General features: G+C 39.8%; 1 protein-coding gene across 4 annotated transcripts in view; it reads right to left on the bottom strand.

Moving 5' to 3' along the window:
• Positions 1–14,426, bottom strand: part of LNX2 (ligand of numb-protein X 2) — an 80,201-nt gene extending 65,775 nt beyond the window's left edge. For all 4 annotated transcript variants that reach the window (XM_034758700.1, XM_034758702.1, XM_034758701.1 and 1 more), the window contains exon 1: positions 14,262–14,426. The gene's annotated coding sequence lies outside the window, so the exon portion shown is untranslated. The remainder of the gene's footprint in view (positions 1–14,261) is intronic.
• Positions 14,427–14,530: the final 104 nt, after the last annotated feature.

Here is a 14,530-nt window from a genome sequence, read left to right as displayed (position 1 = left end):
CCCACTACATGGACACTACATGATACCTCAACAGCATCAACTTATCAAGACTACCCCTAACTGAAGCTGAATTATCTGTACTCTCCAAGGAACTGAACTTCTGCCCTGTCACAGAACCTGACACCATATTAACATTTGGAGAACTAGAAGAATTATTTCGCAGACTCCTCAAAGAATTCTTTCACAACAAAGATGACACAGCTACAACTACCATGTCCCCACTAACAGTCATAAGAAAAAAGAATCATCTGACTGGACATCCCACAGTGGACAAAACCACACACTTGATCATTACAATGATTGCTTCAGGAAAAAAAATTGACTGTGAAATCCTTAGCAAACATCACATCCACCACAATTTCTCTACTGCCAAGAAGACAGCTATACAGTCCCTGAAATCCAAGCACCAGATAGCAATCAAACCAACAGACAAAAGGGATGCCATCTTGATCTTCAACCATGATGCCTACGTCAATCAAGGCCAACTGACAATTCTCTGACACCATATACTATAAAGAATTCAAAGAAGACACCACCCCACAACACAATTCACCCAGGAATTTAAGGATATCATCAAATTCTTTCCCAGAAAACTCCAAAAGAAACTCTATAACCTCATCCCCCACCAACCTGCCCCAGGGACATTTTACATGCTTCCCAAGATACACAAACAAGGAAGCCCAGGCACACTCATCAAAGCTGGCCATGGCACTCTTATTGAAGGAATATTGGGAATCATAGCAACCATCCCCAAACCACACCACACAGCTTCCTCCAGGACACAACTGACTTCCTCCAGAAACTCTGCAACATTAACCACCTCCCTCAGAGCACCATCTTTGCCATCCTCGATGTCATCTCCCCATACAGCAACATCCCTTCTAATGATGGCATCGCTGCCTGCCTCAGAGATCTACAAGACAAAAGACAACACACAGATATCCATCCCAAACACATCACCAAATTCATCCATTTCATCCTCACCCATAACAACTTTACGTTCAACTACAAACACTTTGTCCAAACCATGGGAATAGTGATGAGCACTATGATGGCTCCCTAAAATGCCTCTTCTTGGGCCACCTCAAGGAACAATTTCTGGACAAATGCAACACGGAACCAATGATATATCTGAGTTACATGGATATTTTCATCCTCTGGACAGATGACCTAAACTCCCTCAGATTTCCAACTTCAACAACCACCACCCATCCAGCAAACTCTCTCTGGAACACTCCCATACCAGCATCAACTTCCTGGACCATGATCAGCTTCAATAATGGAAACCTACAGACAACTATATACAAGAAACTGCCAGATCACCACACTTACCTTCACAGATCCAGTAACCACCTCAAACATAGCAAAAAAAAAACACCTGTTACCTAAAGCCTGGCATTCAGACACCACAGAATCTACACCAATGAGAAAGTCCAGGATATACACCTTAACACACTTAAAACTGCCTTCATCAAATAAGGACATTCCACCAGAGAAGTAGATCATGGAACAGGCCACCCAAATAACCTGAGAGAATCTGATTCAATATGGAAAAAACAAAAAAAACCTCTCCAACTGCACACCCCTAGTTGTGATATACCATTCCACACGGGAAGCCACATGGGGTATCTTTAAACAATTACAACCCATACTTGATAGGGACCACATCCTGAAAGAATTATTTCCTGAACATTCTGGTCTTCAAACAACCCCTCAACTTCTCCAAGTTCATCATCAGAAGCAAGCTCCCCACAAACCAGGCCACACCACAAGACACCTTTCAAGGTCCATGAGTCCTACACATGCCTATCAAAACATGTCGTGTACCTTATCCACTGCACTAACTGCCCAAACAACAACTATGTGGATGAAACCAGACAATCACTATGCTCTTGAATGAATTTACAGAGAAAAATGATTCAAAACAAAAACCTGTGGATGAACACTTTTCACAAAACGATCATTCCACATCTGAACTCGCAGTCCTCATCTTCAAAGGAAACCTGCACAACGCCTTCAAAAGACAAGCCTGGGAACTTCAACTCATAACTTTGTTAGACACTAAAAATCATGGACTCAATAAAGGCACTGGATTGATGGCTCACTACAACAATCTATAACCCACAAACCCTTCCCTATCCTATGACCACAGAGGTATTAAGTGCCCACTTCACCTTGAATGGTCTCTTACAACATGTGTTAACTCCTTGTGCTAAACAATCTGTTCTACCTTGTCTTCAGCTGTGACACTGTGAGTACCTTTTCCAGACCTGAAGAAGAGCTCTGTGTAAGCTCGAAAGCTTGTCTCTTTCACCAACAAAAGATGGTTCAATAAAAGATATTACCTCACTCACCTTGGCTCTCTCATATCCTGGGATCAACATAGCTACAACACCACTACATGGAACATAATGTTACTCCACAGGTGTGAAGACAATAGTTAAGTTGACATTTACTATGACAACTTATGTCAGCTCGTATCATGATACTCTGGTCAGGTTGGGGCATTATCCATAGCATGCAACAGAGGCTGACAATGTGCACCTAGAAGAGTAGGATTTATGTATGAAAGATTTAATAAACTACTAAATCCCTCTGTAAACAATGGTAATGGTATCAACAGTTATAGTTGTTCCACAATACATCATTCATGCTGAAAAAAACATTTGGGGGGAAAAGAAGGAAGATTTAAAGTCAAAAGCTTGGTTTAAAATATTTTTCTCCAACAGAAACCATAATTAATGTATGTTAGATACTAATCCTCTTCCAATCCATTTGTTAAAGCAGAGCCATTTTTTCCGATTTCAGATTTCAAAAACACACAAACCAGGAAATTCTGGAGTTTTTAAGATTTGCAGAAATAAGGTGTTGCCCTTTTCTTATAGACATATTAATTGAATTAATTAATTTTCAAATCTATTTAGTGTTTTCTACATTTTACTGATGTAAATAAATACACAGAAACCATATGGAGTATTCTAGTCAACTACATTTTATGTAACAGATGTTATGGCAACTGAGGAGTATAAACACAGTAACTGAGTATCTTGTACAAACAACCTCTTTGACGGGGATATGGATCACACAGCTTTCATATTTTAGGCAATACATCAAACTTCTTATTACTATGAAAAGTTACTGGTAGCACTAGAAGATTAAAGATATTCCCAAAGATAAATAAGTGCAGGCAAAAGCAATAATTTAATGAGCAGTGAGTTTGTCAAAAGTATTTTGTATCAATTTTCTGTAAAATATGTACAATAAAGTTAACTACACATAAAAACCTTAAAATTAGAATGACAAATTCTTCATGAATTAAAGAATGTGGAAATTTGACTTGATCTAATAAAAAAAATGAACTAGAACCACACATGAACTTAAAAAATAATTCAGAGAAGCTTTCCATAACTGACGCCAAATAAAAAAAGTCCTAAATTGAGCCCAGAACAGGAAAGAGATTGAAACTTGGCTGAAAAAACAATCCTGAGTTCCTTCCTTCCTTCTCTTTGGCAATTAGAAGTGATGATCCAAATGTTTACCCAAACTCTGTGAAGGAAGTTGAGTCACAGAGCATTGTAGCAAAATGACAAAAACAAAACAATTCAACAGAAAAACAGGACAGTTGAATTCAGAACTGTATCTGTTTTTAGACGACATGCACTCCTATCAGCATGGCATCTATCGGACATGTTTTGGCACATTTTGATTGGTCTGGCTTATCTGTAAGAGCCAGAAGTCAGATTCCTCTTGTATGATGTCCTCAGCTTTCTCCACAGACTTTGCAGTTTAATTTTTTTCTACACCTTGTCTGAAGTTTATAAACCATGCTGATTGTATAGTCCTTGCATAACACCAGACTCTGCTTCTGTCCAGAAGACTAGGTAGTACATCAGAATCCCATAGTCTGGGTAATTCACAGCTGAAAGCAGAGAGGTTGTTACAACCCTGGCTTAGCTTGTGGATAGTTACCAGGTTGATGTACTGGACCACAACCACAGCTCTCATGTGCCTTTATGCCCACTGTCTCGGCATGGTTCAGATTCACTTATCTTTAAGTTTGGCCTTTCAGGCACACTCCTGGGTACAGACTCAAATGCTGGTACCCGTTTTGAGATGTGGAACCAAGCAGTCCAGCTGCCCTAGATTCCAAGACCAGTGCTGCAAGGTGGGAAGGTCCCAGAGCTCAAGCCTGAATGTTTACACCATATTTAAACAGTCCTGCAACCCAAGCCGCACGAGCCTGAGTCAGCAAGCATGGACAGCCACGTGTTTTTAACTGCAGTGTAGACATACCCATGGAGTTCTCAGAGATAACTGCTAACAGTTCCAAGATCGCTTCAACTAGTTCCTTAAGTATCCTATGGCGAATTTCATCAGGCCCTGCTGACTTGAATATATCTAACTTATCTAAATATTCTTTAGCCTAATTTTTCCCTATTTTGCCTTCCATTCCTTCCCCCTTGTTAATATTGTGCTGTGTTAAGTATCTGGTCTCAATTAGCTTTTTTGTGAAGACTGAAGCAACACCTCAACCTTCTTGATGTTGTCCATTATTAGCTCTCCTTCCCTCCTCAGTAGAGGACCTATACTTTCCTTCATCTTTTTCTTGCTTCACATATAATGGTGCTACGTGCATTTTGCCATGGTATTATTGAACAGCAAATTATAAGTTTTCACATAACTTAGAAGACATACTTCCCAAGCCCTGTGAGCCCAAGTCGGCTGGCATGGGCCACACACAGGCTTTTCTCTGCTGTGGAGACATACCAAGAAAGTACACGGAAGAGAGGGGAGTAGATAAATATGTATTAATTCAAAATGAACATAAAGAACCAGCCGCACAAGTTCTCATATTTCAACAGCTGTTACTTTGATTTTTCTCCAACTGAGTAGGAACAACCTAACATGGTCCCTACTTATGTGAGTGATATACTGTAGATTCTCAGTGCACTATCCATAGGTTTGGAAGGATTAGTTCTTTTTGTTGGTGTATGTCAGTAAACATTGATTTAGCCATCCACACACATAGCAACAAAAACATTTCCATCAGTAATACTGAAATTTACAGATAGGCAAAGTAAGAAGAATGCTGCTTGAGAACTTATTAGTTTGATTTAAGGATATTTGCTTTATATATTTTGACATGTGATGTTGATATAATATTTTAACAGTTATAAAGCCTTAGCTTTTTGAAACTCAATGTCTACTGTGATTAGTTATTGACTGATGCCCCATAATTTCCCGCAACTGTGAAAATTTAAATTGATAAAAAATTAAGAACATGCTTTAAAATAAACATTGATATTATTTGTTGAAATTGTTTTTAAAAAAGGTTAGTTTTGTCAACCCTGACTATCCATGAGTAATGTACAATTACCCACAGCTCATACGTCCTCCTTGAAATTTGATTTACTGTATAACCTACCACTACAGAGCAGTCACCTTTAAGAATCTATTCCTTGGCTGCGAAAGTCACTACCTAGTATGTTATTTGGAGAAAAAAAAATCAAAATACAAAAGGGCTCTTAAAATACAAAAGGGTTGTTCTGCACACCAAGTGAAACAAGCAGCAAGACGCACCTGCACTGGATTCAAAACATACTTGAACTGCTTGACTGAGAAACACTGGGTATGTCTACACTGCAATTAAAAACCCACAGCTGTCCTGTGTCAGCTGACTACAGCTAAGGGACTCGGGCTAAGGGGCTATTTAACTGCAGTATAGCTGTTCGGGATAGGGCTAGGGCCCAAGCTCTGGGACCCTGCAGGGTGGGAGGGTCCCGAGCTCGGGCTGCAGCCCAAGCCCAAATATCTACACTGTAGTCAAACAGACCCTTAGCCTATGTCACCTGGCATAGGCTAGCCACGGGTATCTAACTGCAGTGTAGACATAACCAGTGAAAACTTACTTTGGGACAAGAAAATGGCAATTACTTTGGGTTGACAGCTAAAGCGTGACCAGAACAAAATATACCTACAGATTTAGGTACCAATATTTCACTTACATATCAGAAAAAATCTCCATGCATTTCACCTTTCAAAGTAACTATAGTTTTGCCTTTATTTACATCTACCTCTATTGCTTAGGAAAGCTCTGCGGCTACATATGCACCTCAATACCACCTGATAATTTAGTGTTCACACTCATTCTTAAATAGCAAAGAAAACCACAAAAGATAGAATTTGCAGTCCTTTGACTGCAGTAATCTTCTGCCATAAGTTTTAAAGGGGATATTGTTCATAACAAAGGACTCTGGGGTTGTGTATCCTGCATTCAAGCAGAACTAGCGTGTTCTACATATGTTAGTACAGAAGCAACCAGAGCAATACGAAAAGAGGTTGCAAAAATGGAAGAGAAGGAATACTACCTTGAACCTTATTGCAGTTACTGATAGCAACTGTTCTTATTCCAGCATCATCTTCTGATCAAGTAGTAAAAAGAGATGAATAACAGACTTCCTGACATAATTTCCGTTGAACCTGTGCAAGATCTTGGAAGATAATGCACTACAGTTTCATATTCTCACTGCTATCACTAGAAGAGTTAGCAAAACTATAAGACATTTCAATAATATTTATATGCTCTCAAGGAAATATTTCTCTCTGTGCTTTGATGCACAACTGTGGGGAACACCAATCATTTTTCCCAGCAGCTACACAAAGAAGTATATTTGACAGAACTACACCACTCCAGACAGGAAAAATTGAAAGCTATCCCTTACCTTTCTGCAACTATTTTTTTCTTCTCGCTTCCTGCACACACCTCTTTTCAGTTGTGTTTTAATCCAATACATATATTGGTAGGTACAAGTACATCATAAGCATCACATTTCCTTAATGTCCTTTTTATTTTCTGATATTTACCACTGTTTGTACCTAAGATTTAAGACCTTTTAAAAATGGTATGTAATTATGAAATGAATATGCGCCTCACCAGTCACCATGATTTTTGCAGCACCACAACCAATAGTTCTTACATAAATATTTGCCTACTCCATCTACCATCAGTTAAGTGTTCCCAAACCTCTGCAATTAAATTTTTTTTTTCTTCTCTAAAGGAATGGGTGCAGGGAGAAACAGTTAATTGTCTATCTTTCCATCCCAAATTAAGCCATCTTCATCCACTGGACAACAAAAATCAAACGTGCAAATAGGAGGGTGGATATCCTCTCACTTACGTTAGTCTGTTTCCTAAAGCATTTCCATCCTAGACAGCTTCCCGTCTAAACAGGATACCATGACTTAGCTATTGTCACAATTTCTGTTCTGTGAATTAGGCACTTTTATTTTTAAACTGCATCCTGAAGAAAACATTTGCCATGTAAATTTGGGATGTTGACCTAGGGATTAAGAATATCATTTAAATAAAAGATCTATCAGAGTGATTTCAAACCTGGAATACTAATAGGCTTTCACCCTTCTTTTTAAGTGAAGTGGGGAAAGATGGTTGAAGGCAGATGGCACATGGGATGGTGGGGGGGGGGTTACATGCTTCCCCCCATTTCTCAGGCCACCTCTTGCCAGGATTCCCAGCAGCAAGGAGGCAGCAGCTCCCCCTGGCAGCGGCACTTACCATGTGTCTGTGCAGCGTGGGGAGGGAGAAAGCAGCAGGGCGGTTGGCTGAAGGCTGAGCAACCCCCCGCAACCTGGGACTGCTTCTCCTTCCCTGCTGCTGAGGTCCCAGCACTTCTCGCTGCCTGCTTTGCAGACTGCCCACTGAGGTGAGTCAGAGTGGCATCTTCGAGATTGGGAGGGGAAGAGGTGACGTGGTGCTCAGTGCCAGGCAGCTCAGGTGGAGCCCCATCCAGTCCAAGAGCCTCAGGGGTGAGCGAGGGAGCAGGTTGGGGGGCGGGGAGAGTGGGAAAAAGGGGGCATACCCTGCTGCTTCAATGCAACCCAGCAGCAGGGGGGTGCATTGAAACTCCAGCAGCCTCCAACATGCCTATCAAGGAGAAGGTGATTTGGGAGTGTCATATTCCCCCTTTCAACAAAAAGTGACTGATAATTCTCCAACTTCTTGTTAACTGAGACCATCCAGCCCCAAGCACCATCCCACCTTGGTGTCACCCACCCCGATGATGCATGGGGGACTGTGCATCCCAACCGTGTTGCCCCTTTTGTTGGTCTTATTTTGAACATTTGCTAAATTGATTGAGTATAGTTCAGGCAGAGAGGGGATACCTGCAAGCTCTGTAAGGGGCTAGGCAGCCACAGGATAGAGAGGAGAAGGAGGAGGTGGTTGCTACTGTATGTTGTGTACATACATATTAAGTTTCAGGGGATGGACACAGAGGCAACGTATAGGGCGGTCACGTGCCCCCACAGAACCTTTCAATTGTGCCCTCCTACTATCCACAGTTATGCGTCACCTCTGTTGAAGGGTTCCCTACTGTACATACTAATAAAATATCATAAGTATTTTACAGTATTGGGACCATAAAATGCATACAGAGACAGATTCAACTGACATTCGAGTGAAACATCTGATTTGTTTTTGTTATTTAGGGTAATGGAAAGAAATAAGAAGTTTAATTTTCCGAAAAAGTAGGGCCTCCAGAGATCCAAATTACAATATATAAGAATAGCAGTATCATTTCTAGCTTCATTGTATTTATTTTCTTTTACTTTATTATCTGCTTTGACCTATTTCACTATGCCAAATGGTAGTACAAACAAAATTCGGATAATTTTTAAGAGGCTACAGTAGATACAGACCAATTTCACAACTTATTTACATTTTTATAAAAAGTGAGAATGAAACTATTTAACAGGGGTGTTGCGAGACTTCGTTCATTAAACTGTGCAAAAATTTGCTAAGTTCTTTGGATGGAAGATGTTGCAGAAATGCAAACTATTATGTTAATTTTTGAAACCTCACAAGCTAAATGCCATTCCTCTGAAAGGCTGCATAATTAGACACATACATCCATAACTTTTTATTGTATAATCCATAAACTACCCTACAAACATATATTTAGAACTTGGTTATGAGTGTGTTGACATTTAGAAACAAGAAAAATGCTTAGATCTTCAAAACAAATGCTTTCTTACATTCTTGTTGTACTGAACAAACATTAACTTAACTAGATCAATATGTACTTCCTTGAAGCTCAAGACTTCATCTCCACTTTTTTTTCCCCCATCCAAAATACTAAAAAGGGCACATGAAATAAACATCTTCAGGGTTATTTATGAAATTAATGTCCATTGACACAAATGTAAATCTAAAACAATATAATGGTTTACAACATAAATAATCATACAATCAAAAAACTTTTTAAATAAAAAACTATGACATGTTTATATTATTGCAAAATATGCTGCAAATATGAAGTCAGGACATATGCAATCATACTGCCATCAATAAGACAACAGTACTGCTAACAGAGCTATTGGAGCTGGCATGCCCACTGGATTCAATACACACCTACACGAACAACAGGTTTCATGCAAAATATGAAGTGTTTTGGTATTAAACATGGATGGTTAGGTTTATTCCACCAAATTTATTCCTGTTAAGCTCGGATCCTGCAAACACTTACGCACAGGTTTAACTTCAAACACAAGAATAGGTGCATTGGCTCCTATGAAAATACTCGTGTTTAAAATTAAGCCCACGAATAAGTGTTTGCAGAATTGGGGCCACAAAAAGCATGCATTACAACATTATTCTTTATTGCACTATAGACACCATGACCCAACAGTTACATAATTAAATAATGACAGTTGAAAGGATTTAATTTTCATCTTTAAAAGGCAATAGACTTTCTGAACAAGTAACTATAGGTCTACTATAAGGCAATTAAGAAGCATGCAAGTCAGTAATGTGATATTAACCAATTGTTAATCCAAATAAAAGTCAAATATGGAAGACCAACCACTGACCGATATTTCATGTCCTCTGTTGTCTTCTACAGCTCCAACAGAGAACATTTTGTTTTTAAACGACTGCAGTTTTCTTTTTAGTTACAACTGTTAGTATTTAATAAACAAACTATATTTTACCGATTCCTGAAATCAATTTAGATTAATCCAATAACTAATAAACACTCTCTCTTTATATGTTTCACTTTTAGTTTTAAAGTGATACTCTCAATTGAAAAAAACGCATTGGTCTGAAAATGTTTTACCTCCTATTATTATTATTATTATTATAAGTGTAAGACTAAAATAAGAATCTATTTTGTTCCATTTTCTTGCTATATGCATTTGATTATACATAAAATTTTGTCAATTTCACTCTTTCCTCTGTACTGTCGATTTCAACTACATGAAGATCTAATTTTAAAAGTACAAAAATGAGATTTTAAAACATATGAGTGAGCAGGGAGACTTCGGGGCTTGAAACTACTTTAACTTATCTTTTGAAGTAGATTAAATTTCAATGGGATGGTGATGCTCCTTTTCATCAGAAGCTAACAAACTTGCTTGTTGTCAGCAAATAAGTACACAGGTATATGCACAAATATATTTTGTTGTGGTGGTTTGACACACACTATATGCACCATAGCCCTGATTCTTAAGACTTTTCTGTGCAGGTGGACCCTTATGCCAATACCTTTAAGTTAACAAGGCTCCTGGGAGAGCAGACCCTTGGCACCAGTGCAGCTTGCAGTACCATGGCCTATATTTTTTGTAATCAACAACAACAACAAAAACATGGTGCCTACTTCTCTTGCAGAACTGGATCCATGGTTTATATAGCTTTGTTTAAAGTGAACTTTTTTTTTTAAAAAAAAGGTGCTAGAATAGAATCAATTCATATCATCACAAGAAGCAAAAATATTTAAAATCCAATACACTTCTACCTCGATATAACGCTACCTGATATAACACGAATTCTGATATAACGCGGTAAAGCAGTGCTCCGGGGGGGCGGAGCTGCGCACTCCGGCGGATCAAAGCAAGTTTGATATAACGCGGTTTTCACCTATAACACGGTAAGATTTTTTGGCTCCCTAGGACAGCATTATATTGAGGTAGAGGTGTATTTGAAAATTGTTTCTTCCTTTACTTACTTGCCCTGAGTTCTGGGTTCTCTACCTTGCCTGAGTTGATGATGTCACTAAATCCTAATACAGGATGAAGATGCAGCTAGATTAGGAAAACAGTACAGAATATTTTAGTTTAAAATAAACTTTAATTGTTACATTTATCCATGATTTTAGTGATTTAGTAAAGCAAACAGTTGTTGTTGTTTTAAATATATCATTTCAGTTCACTTTAGACTAACAAAGTGGTTCTTCTTACATTTGCTTGTCAGCCTGTTCTAACTTTCCTTCACCAAAAAAAAATACTGTATTATTTTATGTAGCACCAAGCACAAAGGAAGATAAGATTCCTGCTCCAAGAAGCTTAATTACAGAAACAACGCTAACAGTGCTCTATTAAATCATGCTAACGTTCTAAAATGCGTATTTAGCTCATATACCTTGTTTCCATTTTGAGGAAATTTGTTTTAATAAAGTCACAGCAGCATATGGCCCTAGCATCTTTATTTTCAAAGTGGATATGGAGTTGGACACTATTTCAAGCCATCTGATGTTTCTTCCTAAGCCTCCTTGATCTGCTATCTGATTGTATACTTAGGATAAAAATCAGCAAACCAAAAGAATTGGGAAGGGGAATAAATATCAGCCATTCAAATTGTTTATTTAATGAAATGAAGAGTCTAGCTCAGAACAGCTTCTCTTTTTAAGAAAAGGTCAAATGCACTTACGATTCTGAGTTTATTTTCAGAGACTATCATCAAACATACGCCAGAACTAATCTGTAACAAATATTTTAATTTTGTATGAAGACCAAAAATAAACCCACAATATAATATAATTAAAAAAGGAATTAAATTAAGCTCAGAAGTGCTTAATAGTGGATTTCTACAGATGTAAACAATCAACTAGTATGCATTAGCAACATGGGAAGTGACAGTCATATTTGCCACTGCCCCCACATCTAAAATAACTGGTTATTCACTTAGCTGACTGAATACTAGTTTTGTTTTGTTTTTCAAAATAAAGAATAATTTCTAAAGTATTCCTGGGAAAAGTTTAGTTGTTTAGCAGAAGACCACCCTATCTTTTACATTAGTTTTCTGATAGAAAAAAACTAGAGTTCAAAAACGGAAAAAGCATGTGTTATTTAAAAAGTAGACATCTACATTTAAGTTCTGAAATAGCTGTCTGTTCTACATGCTTCAGGGAAAGTTTACATATATGCCTATGGTTTTCTTTGGCAGGGTTGTAAAACATACCACCTTAATCCAGTTCCTGTAACAGAGGCTTGTTTACAGCTGTTCTTTCTTCCTCCAACACACTCAGTAATTCAACTCCTTTTCAGACCTTAGTGCTCTTTCATAAAATTATATCAGAGTAAAATAGATGTATTTCAATATCTCACAGAATAAATGCATCTGTAGTCAATCCTCTGTACATAAGCTAAAGCACAAACACATCAGTTTTGGCACATATGCAATTTAGGATTAAGTACAGTCTTTAGAACATAATGACAGTTCAGGTTTGGGAAGAGAATTGTTGTAGTTCTTGGAAGACACCTAGTGTGCAGTTCCATCCAGAAAATACCCATTTTTTCTCCTCAAGTGTGTTTAGTATCACAAGCACCAGGAAGAAATGGCCACAGCCAGCGACAGAGGGCAAAGTAACCCCTCGTCTCTCATTACATTTTTGCAACGATGACATTGCCTTTGCCTTTCTCTATCCTCAGAATGTGTGGGTTTTGTTGTTTTTGTTTTTTCCCCAAAGGTAATAACAACTTATATTCAAATAAAAATGTGAATATATACATAAATATATATATTGACAAAGTCAAACTGATGGTCAACAGACATATTTAGGCAGCCTCTGCTTGCAATGAAGGATTTATCCAAATCTTTTGTCTGAAAGGTATGAAACGTATGGGGGATTCACAATCTCCCAGTGACAGTGATGGGAAATGCAGTGTGTCAGAATTTGAAGGAGTATAGATAGAAATCACCACCAACATATCCTCAAGAAACAGTAAATCTGCCTCAAAATACGTGTTAACTACTTATGCTAAACAATCTGTTCCATCTTGTATTTAGCTTTGACACTCTGAGTACATTTCCCATGAAGAGCTCTATATAAGCTTGAAGCTTGTCTCTCTCATCAACATAAGTTGGTGCAATAAACGATATTTTCTCACCCTGCTTGTCTCCCAGTAAGAGGCAGACTCACCCACCCCACAAATCTCTAACATGGAGAAGGGGCTGAGAAGGAACTATGGAGAGAAGGAGGAAAAATCAGTATCTCTCCCCACCCAGTCTTTGATCAGGTTGAGAACCAGTGGAGATTGCTGATACTTTTATTTACACAAATATAGAACAAAACTTTGAACTAATCCAGAACTTCTGACGTATGCATATCATTAGCCTATATAAATACATGTCCTCATTACTTTTATCCTGGTCTTCCCTCCCCCTTCTTGCTCTTATTGCTTGCCATGCTTACTACATGTGTTTTAGGCCCTGATCCAACCTCGTTTGCATAGGCTGACCCCTGTACCCCAAGCAAAGCCTCAGTGACCTCAACGGGACACTATATGGGGGCAGGAGTCCACCCAACCAGATCAACTTTCAGGATTGGGACCTAAAAGCAGTAAACTCCTTTGAGGCAGGTACTGTGTCATTTTATGTGTTTGCACAGTGCCCTGCACAATGGGGCCCTAAACCTGACTAGAACCTTAGGGCACTAATGCAACAACATACATAAAAAATAATGGTCTTCCAGAGAGAGGGACAGCACAATGGGGGATGGAGGAGATATTATTATCAACACTCTCCCTACCCCCATCTACCACTGAGTGGGGACTGGGAAAATCGTGCCCAGGAAGAGGAGTGAGTAATCATCATCACCAACCCTCCCACACATCCTCCCCCAAAACACACCCTGTCCCCGTGAGAGAGGAGAGGATCCTCCCTCACAAACACAAGAAACAGAACTGGGGAAAGGGGAGAGATTATTTCCATGCCTTCAGATTTCAAGCACAATCACTATCAGTGGTCCTGAGCTGAGGTTTTTACTACCCTGGTCTGATATTGGGCTAAAGCAGCAGCCAGTTGACACAAGCCCACGGGGGGTGGAGATGTCACCACCAGCTCTGATACGCTACAGAGCCCAGGAGGCACCAGCCAGCCCGCAGCCACACTGGGGAAGCGGGGCGCCCAGCGCTCCACTGGCAGCCCAGCGGCGAGGCACTAGGAGCGCGCAGCCTAGCAACTGACTTACCCCGACCGGCTTGCGCCGCCGCCTCTCCGGCCCCGACTCAGCACGGCGCCCGGGTCCTGCTCATCCCGCGGCCGGGGACCGGCTCTCTGCCCCCGCCCGCGGGGCTCCGCCTCCCGCTGTCACGGGCGAGCTCCTGGCAAGAGACAAGCGCCCAACTCCGGGCAAGGACTTCGCCGCACGCCTCACCTGGGCGGGCCGGCTCCTCCCCCGGGCGGTGCCGCGACCCGAGTGACAGCGCGGCTCAGCCACTCAGCCGCCAGGCCGCGGCC

This window comes from Trachemys scripta, chromosome 1 (assembly GCF_013100865.1).
Source record: "Trachemys scripta elegans isolate TJP31775 chromosome 1, CAS_Tse_1.0, whole genome shotgun sequence".
NCBI classification, from domain to species: domain Eukaryota; kingdom Metazoa; phylum Chordata; order Testudines; family Emydidae; genus Trachemys; species Trachemys scripta.
Note: the sequence above shows the minus strand (reverse complement) of the source record. Positions and strands in the feature narration are given on the sequence as shown.